Source organism: Rhipicephalus microplus, chromosome 9 (genome assembly GCF_043290135.1).
Source record: "Rhipicephalus microplus isolate Deutch F79 chromosome 9, USDA_Rmic, whole genome shotgun sequence".
Taxonomy (NCBI): Eukaryota; Metazoa; Arthropoda; class Arachnida; order Ixodida; family Ixodidae; genus Rhipicephalus; species Rhipicephalus microplus.
The window spans coordinates 10,677,264-10,689,182 of NC_134708.1; positions in this window are offsets into that span (position 1 = coordinate 10,677,264).

Genomic DNA, 11,919 nt, shown 5'->3' on the forward strand with positions numbered 1-11,919 from the left:
TTATTTATATTATCTTCTCGCTAGCAGATAACGTGTGCTGTTATCAGTCGCGGGTAGCACCTCCACCACAACGTGACAATTGAATGGTAGCGTACGTAGCATCCGGGCGACAAACAATATAATTAGGGAGCTCCAACAAAAGCTCAGCAACAGCTTTTCTTTTTTCCCATGACGGCCTATCATGGCACTCCTGCACAACGACACAAGATACCGTAATTGCTCGTAGATACGCAGCCGTGGTATTGATGTGGTTTCAAAGGTAAACACAGAAAGTTTTGCCCATGATTCGTAGTTCAAACCTTACCCGGATTATGGAGAATATTACGCGCTAACCACGTGTGAAAACTTGTGTGAGCCCTAAGACTGCCCCGGTAAAATATCACGCAGCATCAGGGCCAGACACAAGCGGAGGTATATTCCATGACTTATCTATCGTTTAGGCGTGCTACCGTTCATTCCATTTCGAGTGTTGAAGTAGCATTCATAGTATCAATAGAAGTATAATTTTCAGGAGATGTTGACGAAGCATCAAGCAAAAGTACGGATTTGGTCATGCTGAAGGGTGGTGAAATTTTCAATTTTCATATACCTCACGATGAATGAGATCTGTGAGTTGCCAAGTTTACAAACCAATTAACAATTCCTTATAAAATTAACCAAGATCAATGTTGGTCAATTGAAATAGTGGAATATATCAGCAGCGCTGAGATGCTGAAAGTACTTTGTGAATAAAGACGTTGGTGTATCAAAATAGCGAATTGCTCTGTTAGTTGATTTGACATTTGGCATAAAATAGCGAAGGCTTGAAGGGAAAAGAAGACTGCAGGAATACTTGAGCGTCTTACTTCTAACTGGTCATCTAAGCTTTTGCTCTTCTATGCCAAACTTTAGGGATTGTGAGCGGAGTCAAGACAGGTCAACCATACTGTAAATATGTTTGAAAAAGTTGACACCCTTCTTCCCCTCGAAGCCTACCGAAGTCAGTTTACGCATGCGTTTGCAAAGGTTTTTGTGTAATGTACTGTGTGTTAATGTGTGCGAGTATCATGTGCTGCGTAGATATTGCGTAATAAAGCATGTGCACGCCAACGGAAGTTTCCGACGAGTATTTGATATGACAACGCCAGGTTCATGTACTCTGAGCCGCTTTTTGTAAGCAGCGCTTGCAATGAACAGCGTGGAAGATAATGTGAATTCCCTACGTGCCTATTTCATTCTGATCAGCAATGCCCATTGTTGCGAGTAATATTGCACACACACACACACACACACACACACACACACACACACACACACACACACACACACACACACACACACACACACACACACACACACACACACACACACACACACACACACACACACTCACACACACGCACACACACGCACACACACACGCACGCGCACACACGCACGCACACGCACACACACACACAAACACACACACACAAACACACAAACACACACACACACATACACATATATTATATATATATATATATATATATATATATATATATATATATATATATATATATATATATATATATAATATGAATGAAAGAGAGAGAGAGAGAGAGGCTGCCTCGCAGAGAGCAATGAACTCCCCAAAGCAATGGTATAAAAAGGACGGCGAATGACCGAACCCTGAACTTTTATCATGCAGAGGCCATGACCTTGTGCACTGAGAACGCAGTTCAGCGATATCGAAGGCTGTCAACCAGCTTCCCACGTGGTGCAGTGCAACACTGCAATCTGCCACTTGTTGTATCTTGTGGAAGCTACAGACGCGTGAGCACATATAAAAATTCTTGTAGGGGCTCTGATTCTCGCACTAGTCAACATCCTGTACGTTCTGGTCAGCGTTTCTGATTCTTGCACGAGTCAACATCCTGTATGTTATGGTCAGCGTTCCTGGTCCCGGTGCTTGTAGGTAAATGTTTCGTCGGCTTCCGTTCGTGTGCACACAATAATTATATTTTAGTTCTTTTCTTTGCTGTTTTATTAATCGATTCATGATATTCACTACGACTGGACGCAAGACCACCTTCCAAATCAAATCAAATCAAATGAGCTTATTAAGACGTGTATACAATGGCGCGTACACAATAGTTGAACCAATAGCCTACGTGGCTAGTAGCTGGTCCAATAGAAAAAATACACAAAAGTTAGCTACCCACGTGATTGGTCTGGAAATTAATTGGTTTTATACATATGAAAGTTTCAACGATGTATTATCTACGTATGGAAAGGTGATTGATATTCACTAGACAAGAAAAAAACGTTTTCAATAAAGGTTGCAGTTACGCATAGTTTTTACAGCAAAGGCTGTTATGAGATCACAACTAGGGTCACACGCAATAGTCCACCGCCGATGCCGATGTCTGTAACCACATCGCGCGAAATTAGAAAAAAAAACTAGCACAAATGACACAGTGGGGCTCGAACCCGGGTCCGCTGCGTTCCAGCCCAGTATTTTACCACTGAGTCCAGCCGGTGCTTGTGACTTGTCAAACTTGCGTTAGGCAGGTTTGATGTCGGTAAAGAAATCACGTTAATACGACTTATAAAGCGTTTTAAAACAGCGAAAAATCAACCAGTCGTCGCACAATGCGAATAGCGTAACGGGTGGCTAACGTGGTTGCTTGGTCGAGTTTGTACGACATGATTTACCAAAAAACAGCGCCCATAACTCGTTATCGGCGCTGTTTTTTATGTGAATCGTAATGACGTAACCGTCCAATGCTCCAACCCATCACAAAAGCTTGTTCCTGTTCCCCTATTAACTTTGGCGCATACCCACTTCAGCTATAATTCCTCATCGTCGTCAGCCATTGCATGAACAATTGCCACAAAATTCATTGCAAGTGTTGAGCGGATACCATGATTCTCAGAAGAATGACAAAAAATAGCATAGCGAACGCTGGCCTACTACCTAAATAAATTTATTAATAATGAACTAGTGGGTATGAAGCAAGTGTGCTTGCAGTAGTTACCCAAAGAGTGTTTAGAAAAAGACTCTGAAAGGCTGCTCTTCTAGTTTTCACTGTGACTGTGCTGCGCATTCCACGCAGGCCTGGCGTTTTTTTTTTTTTATTCCTAGAGCCAGAATGTCGCTTGCCATAAACAATGGTGCGGAAACGGAGATGTAAATTTAGCTGACCTATTCGCCTGGTGCTTGCACGCGGGAAGTTGAATATGATGTTGGGTAGTGGAAAATTCGCGTACAGTACTTTGTGAACTAAACAAGTTACCTTATAGTTTCTTAGCTCCCTAAATGGAGACTATGAAGATCATTGAATAGAAGGTAATGAACAGGCTATTGGTGTAAAGAATGGGGAGAATGTTACTGTTCTTGAAGCACGTATTCGTCACTCCAGTTTAGGTCTTAAATGAGTTCTGTATGCTAAACCCCAAGCCTCACAGCAATCGCCGAAGTGTCAATGAACCAGGGAAAAGTATATCCAACTAAGTAGACAACGAGGAAAATATTGGCAGGAACAGACCGGTGCATAACTGCTAAAAGCTAGTTTTCTGCACACAACATTGATCTGGTCTCTCCTGTGGAAGTGCATGATGGTCGAAAAGAACTAAATACTTGACTGTGTCGACCCTATTCAGAGTTTGGTTGGCCAGAGAAATTTTATGGCTGCTGCAGTTTGTTTTCCTGCTTCACCCAAAAAAGACTTATTGAGTTTCTCAGCATTTACAGGTAGCCCGTTTTCTGTAAACCACTTATTTCTTTAGTGCCATTTCTTTCGAAATAACGTCATACAGTGAAGTGAGCGAGTTCCACGTGTAAGATCTCAATTTAGAAAGTTACTGCTGTTTTTGGTATTGACCCTACGCTTAAGTAAGACATGTGTGTCTAACAAACTCTGTAACACCTCTTTTTTTTTCACTGTCTGTCTTTCTTGCTTACTCATATTGTAACGTTTATAATGACTGCTCATGAAGCAGACTTGCCAAGCTTGCAGTGTGGTACCTCTAAAAAGAATAGAGAGCGCACAGTGATATCCTCTCACTCCGAAATTTTTTGCCATGGGATACATAGCGCCAAAAGACCATTTGATTGTGCAGTCCTCACTTCAAGTCAAAGTGTTCCCCCTCCACCGAAAAAAATATCTACATACGCCTCTGCCCTTATTCGAGAGCATCACCATAGTGGTGCATACAGCTGGCCAAGTGGGGCGGTAAGGGGGTGAGCCCTCCACCCTATTACATCACCTTCGCACTGCATTCTGACCGTAAGGGCCTCCGAGTGAGGAAACCCCGACTAAGGGCTTGGCGCGGCGGGGAAAGATCTCACTCTCGCTAACACGTTTTCGCGGCCATTAGACGAAGCATACGGAGGTTGTCATTTGATTTCGGGCCAATCTGAGGTGCATCGCCTAATCACGCCGTAGGACAGCTCCAATAAAGCCACTACGCAAATACACTTTTTGACGTGTATCACGTGCAAATATCGTAGTACTTTTAACTTATCTCAGTTGGCCGCATACCAAGGCTATTACTGGCTACTTTCTTTTTGGCCTTGTTCTGGGCGCTATAAGATAAGATTAGGGCGCTGTTGTGAAGACTCTCGTTTGTTTTATCGTGAATCGCTGTGACCTTTAAGGTTATTTATCGCGGCTGGCGAGGCTTTATAAATGCAGTACATGAGCAGCTATTCTTCGGTTTTAGAAATTTCGTGTTTTAATGTGGCTGCTACATCATTCACTCTCATGGCGTGCTATGACTAACCTATAAATTCACTCTAATGGCACGCTATGAGCCAACAAATTTACATACAAATGTAAATTTACATTTAAACAACAATTTACATACAAATTTACATACGCTACAAATTTACATAGGTTAAATTCAGTGCCATAGCGTACAGCTTACGTGCGGCTTCGTCCGTAGGTGCGGACAAAGAAAAAAAAATTGCCCCGTATCTGCATGTAATCTGCAACTGTCGTTGAAAGACGATAGTCTTGCGTGTGGAGAGAGTGAACAAAACATTTAATGTTCTGCGCAAGAAAATCGCTGAATGGTATTCTGGAGTCACTGCGTCAGAGTGCATCAAGCGTGCGGCGGAGGCGAACGAGCGCATCAAGTCACGTCACACGTGCGACATGAGCGCCATCTGGCAGTTTTGTTCAAAAACAAGGCGCGTGGCTCTGAGATGGGTGTACACGCCCGTCTCAGATGTGATAAGGTGTATATAGAACGCAAGGCGACGGGTAGGTGCCACCACTGTCTCGTTTTAGCAAAACGTTGGAAACACACTCCTTTTCGAGCAAGCGTTGTACGGTCAGCGCAGCGTGATAAGCGCGACGGTCCTAAAATTAATTGTGCATGCCTTTTCTAGTAAAAGACGCACGTGCAGAATATATGTGTTGTTAGGGTGCTCCAGACATGCGCAATAATTGCTTTTTAATCGACAATTGCACAAGTATGAACGCTGAAACTTGAGAAATATAGGTGGGCGCTGCGGATGGGGTCGGCCATTTCAAGTACCTAGTGCTGTTAAGAGTAGACAAGCAGACAAATGTACAGATAGACAGACAGACCAAAATTTTTCCGTCGAAGGTCCCCAGGAAAGACTATCGTCTTCAAAATCATCCCTTCTTCCCCTCTGAGTATACTTCGTATTCGCACTGCGTTCTGACCATAAAGCTCTAAAGGCCTTAACCACACGTACCCGTTTCGATGTGTCAGTGCGTGGCTTACTGAGTCGGTACCACGCCCTTTCCCTATAGAGAAAGAGGGCGCATAGCTACGCTAGGTGCGCGCCCACTCTCTCTCTCTCTCTTTTAGGGAGAGGGCGTGGCAAAGACTGCGACGCACACGCGAGGCCTTAACCACACGTACGCGTTACAGTGCGTCACGCGTACATGTGGTTAAGGCCCGACCACTCAGGGCGTGTAGACTCGGCGCCAAGCCCTCTCCCTCGATAAAAAGAGAGGATGCGCAGCCTCGTGTAGCCATGCGCCCTCTCTCTGTAAGGAAAGGGCACGGCGCCGAGTCTGAAGGCCACGCGCTGATGCGTTGCAACGCGCCCGTGTGGTTAGGGTTTGAAGGCCTCAGTCGTAGACAGTCTGCAAAAAAGCTGCAGGGGAGGGAGGGAGAGTAGCGGTGAAACTACGCTTGAAGAACGAAAAATCCTAAGCCGTGATATACGTGAAGCGTGAAACTGCTCAAACTGACCATCAGCACAGTTTGGCCGTGAGCCCTAACGATAGATGGGCGCTTTCTATTGAAGGACAGCATTAGGTGGCCATTGAGAGCCGCGTCACATCACTGATGGGAGGACAGTAATTCATTGATTGATATGGGAGTTTAACGTCCGAAAGCTAGCATATGATCATGAGAGACGCCGCAGTGGAGGACTCCGGAAATGTCGACCACACGGGGTTCTTTAACGTGCACCCAAATATGAGCACATGGGCCTACGACATTTCCGCCTCCATCGTAAATACAGCCGCTGCAGCCTGGATTCGATCCCGTGACCTGCGGGTCCGCAGCCGAGTACCTTAGCCACTAGACCACCGCGGCGGGGCAGGACAGTGATTCAAACGACGCTGGTTGCCGTAAACACAGCCATATCACCGTCCACGGTGCTCGCACCACAAAGCCTACGTGCCGCAATATCGAGCTACAGGTTCGGTTTTTTGTCATGAATCTTCATCCAAAGCACGATAATCGCACATATTAGAATTTCCTTAAGCGCATGCTCGTGCACCTGAAAAAGTTAGGGGCCGTGCCTAAAGCGCCTTACCTGTGTGTGCGTTGCTTTTACGCCTTTTCCTTGTTTTTAATTTCATTTCTTTCTACTGGTATTATTTACAACGCAAGTTTACCAACCCTTGTGCAAACTGGTCAAGAGTATCACGTTGACCTACTTGCATTTCCTATACATCTCTCGCTCCATCTCTTCCTTTTCCAGTTTCTTTCAGCCCCGGTGTATTCTGGGGATTCGCGAGACAATGTGGTGGGGCTCAAACATGTACCATAATCAAACGAGGAAACGCAACATGCAGAACGAGAACAGCGTCGAACGCCAGGACACATGTAGGAATAAGCACACATTGTTTTGTCTCCACTAAATTAATCGTTTTCGTTGTAATCATGATCAGTTTTTTTTTCATGTTCATTGCTAGATGACGCCCACTCACAACTAGTGATCTCCAATCAACCCTGGCGTTCGCTGGCCATTACCTGCCAATTTTATAATTACGTTGCCCCATTCCATAACCCTCACCCACCCGTGACCGTGTTTTCCATCTTTTTGTATTCATCACTCTAATCGACCATATGGCACTCGTACAACGTGTAACATGCAACAACGTGTAACTTGTTCAACATGACCCGTCAAGGCTAATCTTTTTTTTTCTTTTAATGCCAGCCGCAGGATATTGCGTAAATTTACATTTGTTCTCTAATAAACCTTGCAGCCTTCGTATCATTTAAATTTGCGCCTATCATTCTGCAATTACATCACAGGCTGGTATCAGTCAGTGGCGGATCCAGAGGGGGAGCGGTACGGGCAATCGCCCTCCTCCCCTAAGTCTGTGTCAGTAAGCCCCCTCACTTCAGTACTTGTAGTCCATCTCCTATATCCAATTAGAACAAATGAGTGAAACCACTGTTAGCACGTATTAACAACATTTATGCTATGAAGAGGATTTTCTGCTAGTAAAAACAGTCATAATCCTGCCCCTCTCTTTGGTGTTACTTAGAGTGACCGCCCCTCCCTCCCTTCAACTAAACTGAGTGGTTGGATCCGCCCCTGGTATCAGTCGATTCGCAGAGGCGTAAAATTTTTTTTCTTAATAAATGCACTTAACGAGAGATTGGTGCTTTTTACATCGCTCCGGCTACCCCTCTCCTTTTACATTCTAATTTCTGTAACGAACTGACGAACAACAGTAGCGCATCGTAACATTTACGCACGAAAATGCCCTTTTAACACGGAATGCTTAATAATTGTTTACAACGCTCTTCGTGATTTCGCCGATCATAGTTTGCCTTCGAAAAAGACGCACATGCAGAATATATACGTGTTGTTATGGTATCTCAGATATGCGCAATAATTGCTTTTTAATTGACAATCGCACACGTATGAACGCTGATCTTTGAGCAACATTGGTGGGCGCTGCGGATGGGGTGGGCCGTTCGGGGTATCGGCTGGTGCTGTTTAGAGTACCCGGTTGGCGTTAAGGGTGGACAAACAGACAAACGTACAGACACGCAGACCAAAGTTTTTGCGCCGAAGGTCTCCAAAAAAGACTATCGTCTTTAAAAGCCGCCCCATGGGCATGAAACTGAACATGAAAAGTGTGCAACGCTGAGCACGAGTGGTGCACATGTCGAACACAACGGACTCATATCCGGCTCGCGTTTCAAACAAAGAGAGATTGACTTCCAGTCACTCGAGCGTTGCCCCCGGCACTCATACAGCTATTGTATCACATTACATGCTTATCTAGGTAGCTGTGCGAAAAAAACAAAACAAAGCCAAAAAACATGAAGCTTCCGGGAAGCCATCCAGCATTTATAATGATCCAAATTGCCGGACCCTCTGAATCCAAGAAGTCAGATTGCGTCGTAAACGGAAGCTGTAAGCATTACTGCTCTCTTAGCTACTACATGTGAGCATTTACTCTCTACTAGGGCAGTCTGGTCTTTCATGTCATTCAGTATTAGTGCACGTTTACAGCATTTGTAACTTACACGCGGGTCATTTTTATGGTACGCTTATTACGATGACGCATATCTTCAACGTTTCGCTGTATGGGAATCCACGTGAAACCTCCTGCAAATCGACGTGATAAATTAAGACAGTGCAAAAGAAAAAAATGCAAAACAAAACAGAAAAGCAGCCTTATTTTTTAAAAATCCAGCGAGTTATTCGTAAATATAGCCAACAGAATAACATTTCAAGTGATACAGTACAAGAAATTAACGAGAAGTCTCGCGTTTTAGTAAACGTTACCTAGTGACAGGAACATTTTTATATAGTTTCATTAATCATTTTTATGCGGTTAACTGCTGTTAAACGGCATCACATTTTAGCAAATGTCACTTAGTGACAGGAACATTTTCATGCCGTTTCATACATAATTTTTATACATTTAACTGCTGTTAAATGGATTTGCTTATTGCATCCAAGATTGGCTGTACATAATAACCTGGCATATCAACTTCCAACAAAAGCTTCAGCTCTTGTCACGGTATAATGGAGTGTGCATATATAATTCGGGTGTCGGCGTTTTGATTGTAGGTCACCTGTTACTCCTGCTACACTGTATGATCTGCTATTACGAAAAGCAGTGATTATAGATGCGCGGCGTGCACAGCGGGAACATTCCTGATTCGAAGTCTGCACGCGTCGCCAAAAACTTCACCCGATCAATACATTTTCCCATAACATATTAACGCATACAGGCCAGGCCATTATCATCCGTGATTCGAAAGTAGCTTCAATGAGGCACATCCATTTTCCAACGTGGTATTGCAAAAAATTACTTTCCAAGTCTATTCCGAACACGACTGAGTAGTCATGCAGGCCATTGTCCGTACGTTCCTCTCATCAGTGACTAAATCACAAAATACCTTGGCTTAATCATTATCTCTGTATTTATGGATTAATTTCTTCTTTATGTACATTATCACAAGCGTTCATGGAACTGTGTTATCCGCGGGATAAAATGGTGCTGTCTATAAGTGAATAAGTTAAAGGAATCACAGAAACCTGCTGCCTTCTCTTTCTGTAATGTTTTCGATCTGTTTACAGAAAGAAAGAAATAAACAGCCACCCGGCAATCAAGAAAGTTCGGGCAAGCGAAGCTTAGTGGGTTAGTTTTCACCACAGAGTTAGAGCTAATTTTATTTCTTCCTATCTCTTTCTTTCTTTCTCTCTTTTCTTTCTTTCCTTGCCTTTTTTCTTTTTTTTTCTTTCCTTTCTTGCTTCTTTGTTTCTTTCTCTCTTTTCTTTCTTTCATTGCCTTCTTTCTTTTTTCTTTCCTTTCCTGCTTCTTTTTTTCTTTGTTTCTCACTAAGCCGTGCTTTCTCCTACCTGTTTCTTTCCTTGAAACGAACCCTCGCACTGGTTTTCCTCCCTACCTTTCCTTCTCTACCATTTATTCTATATAATCGTCCACGTGCGTGCTTCGACGCGCAATACTTCCGTTTCCACGGGCAACAACGTCGACCGCGCGGCTCATATCCGGGCAACAATAAAATGTGCCAACGCCAAACGACAAGTGGCCTCGATAACAGATCAGGGTGCCATATCGGAAACCGCTGATCACCGACAAGCCCACGATCAATGGAACATCTGATGAAAGTTAGCCGCACTTCGTTTATTACGACTTCCCTATACCTTCCTACCCTGCTACACTGGAGTAGTTAATATCATTTGGTTCGAAGGTCATTCGACGCAACGAATGCCTTTCTTAGGCGCCCATTCCCGCGTTGAGCGCCGACGCCGTTGCAGATCGCGGTGCAATTGATGGAGCAAACGAGGACGAAAGAGAGCGAACGCAAAGTCTGTCGACGGGCCACGGGCCTCTAAACTCGCCTTCTTCCTGCGTCACACGCGCTGGCCCTTCGGTCTGACCTCTTGCCCATGCAGGGCTGACAGGTTCACTGCGGCTGACTTCGCCTGTCGAAGCGGGGCTGTATGCGTTTAGCTTGGTTCTTGGTGCCTGCAATGTGCAGAGTGGTTCACGTAGCACTGCAGCGCAGGCAGTTTCTGTGGCAATATGTAACGAATAATGCATTTCCATCACTGCGTATATCCAAACTTTAAACACAACGGGCTTTGCCCCAACTCAAAGCTGGGCTAAGAATTCGCATTAGGCATTATCGGAAACGTCGGTAATTTTTTTACCACACTGGTTTCGTATGCTAGAGACATCGTTCATTGACCCATTCAGCCGGATTGGTCTGGCGAGTTGCACCAGATTGCGCCCGCATAATCCAGACAAAAATACACAGGTCATACACTACACTGACCTGCGACTTCAACGATTTCGCAGTGTAAGGACATTTTTAAGTAGTATCGCAAGATATTTTCACAGTGATAGCATTCTATATTGTGCCATCCAGCTGTGGTGAGGTGCAAAGGATACATAATGGTTGATATACAGCAATATCTACAAGCCAGAGCATTTTTCTCCGCAACGTATTCGATTCCCCACATTTCTAAAATTCCTGGTTAACAAATTTATCTTTTTAGTTAGCTATTTCACTTTCCAACTGTTCTGTCTTTACCGTTTTAATAATAATAATAAGAATAATTCAAAATTATTATTTTTATATTATTATTATTATTATTATTATTATTATTAGTAGTAGTAGTAGTAGTAGTAGTAGTAGTAGTAGTAGTAGTAGTAGTAGTAGTAGTAGTAGTAGTAGTAGTAAATAAATAAAAATAGGTGACCAGCAAGTGCAGCAGAAAAACCTAGTAAAATTATCTCGAAATGTTGGTTATAGTCATTCTTCTTTGAACGAAACACTCGGCTGCAGATTGCCCGCAAAGTGGGCGTACAATACACATGACACCAGGCGCCGACTTCCAGAGGATGTGTCGTGTTTACCCTAAATATCTATCCACGCTTTCGCGCCAATTTCTGCGGTATGTCTTCGCAAAAAGTAATCGCTCATTGTCTGGTCTAGCTGGATGCGTCCGGCGTGTTATCAATATCATCACCAGCGTAATCTCGGGCGAAGCCATAAGAGCTTTAGAATAGCGCTTGCCTGCCCTGCTGCGAACCGCAACACACGGTCGCAGCGACACCGTAGACTCGAAACCAGCGCTTGCGGTCCACATGCGGGCCGCCATCAGCGCACGCAATTTTGGATTTTCTGCGTGCGGTCCGCGAACGCCGACTCGCGTTACGACGCATGCGCAGTGGCAGAAACCGC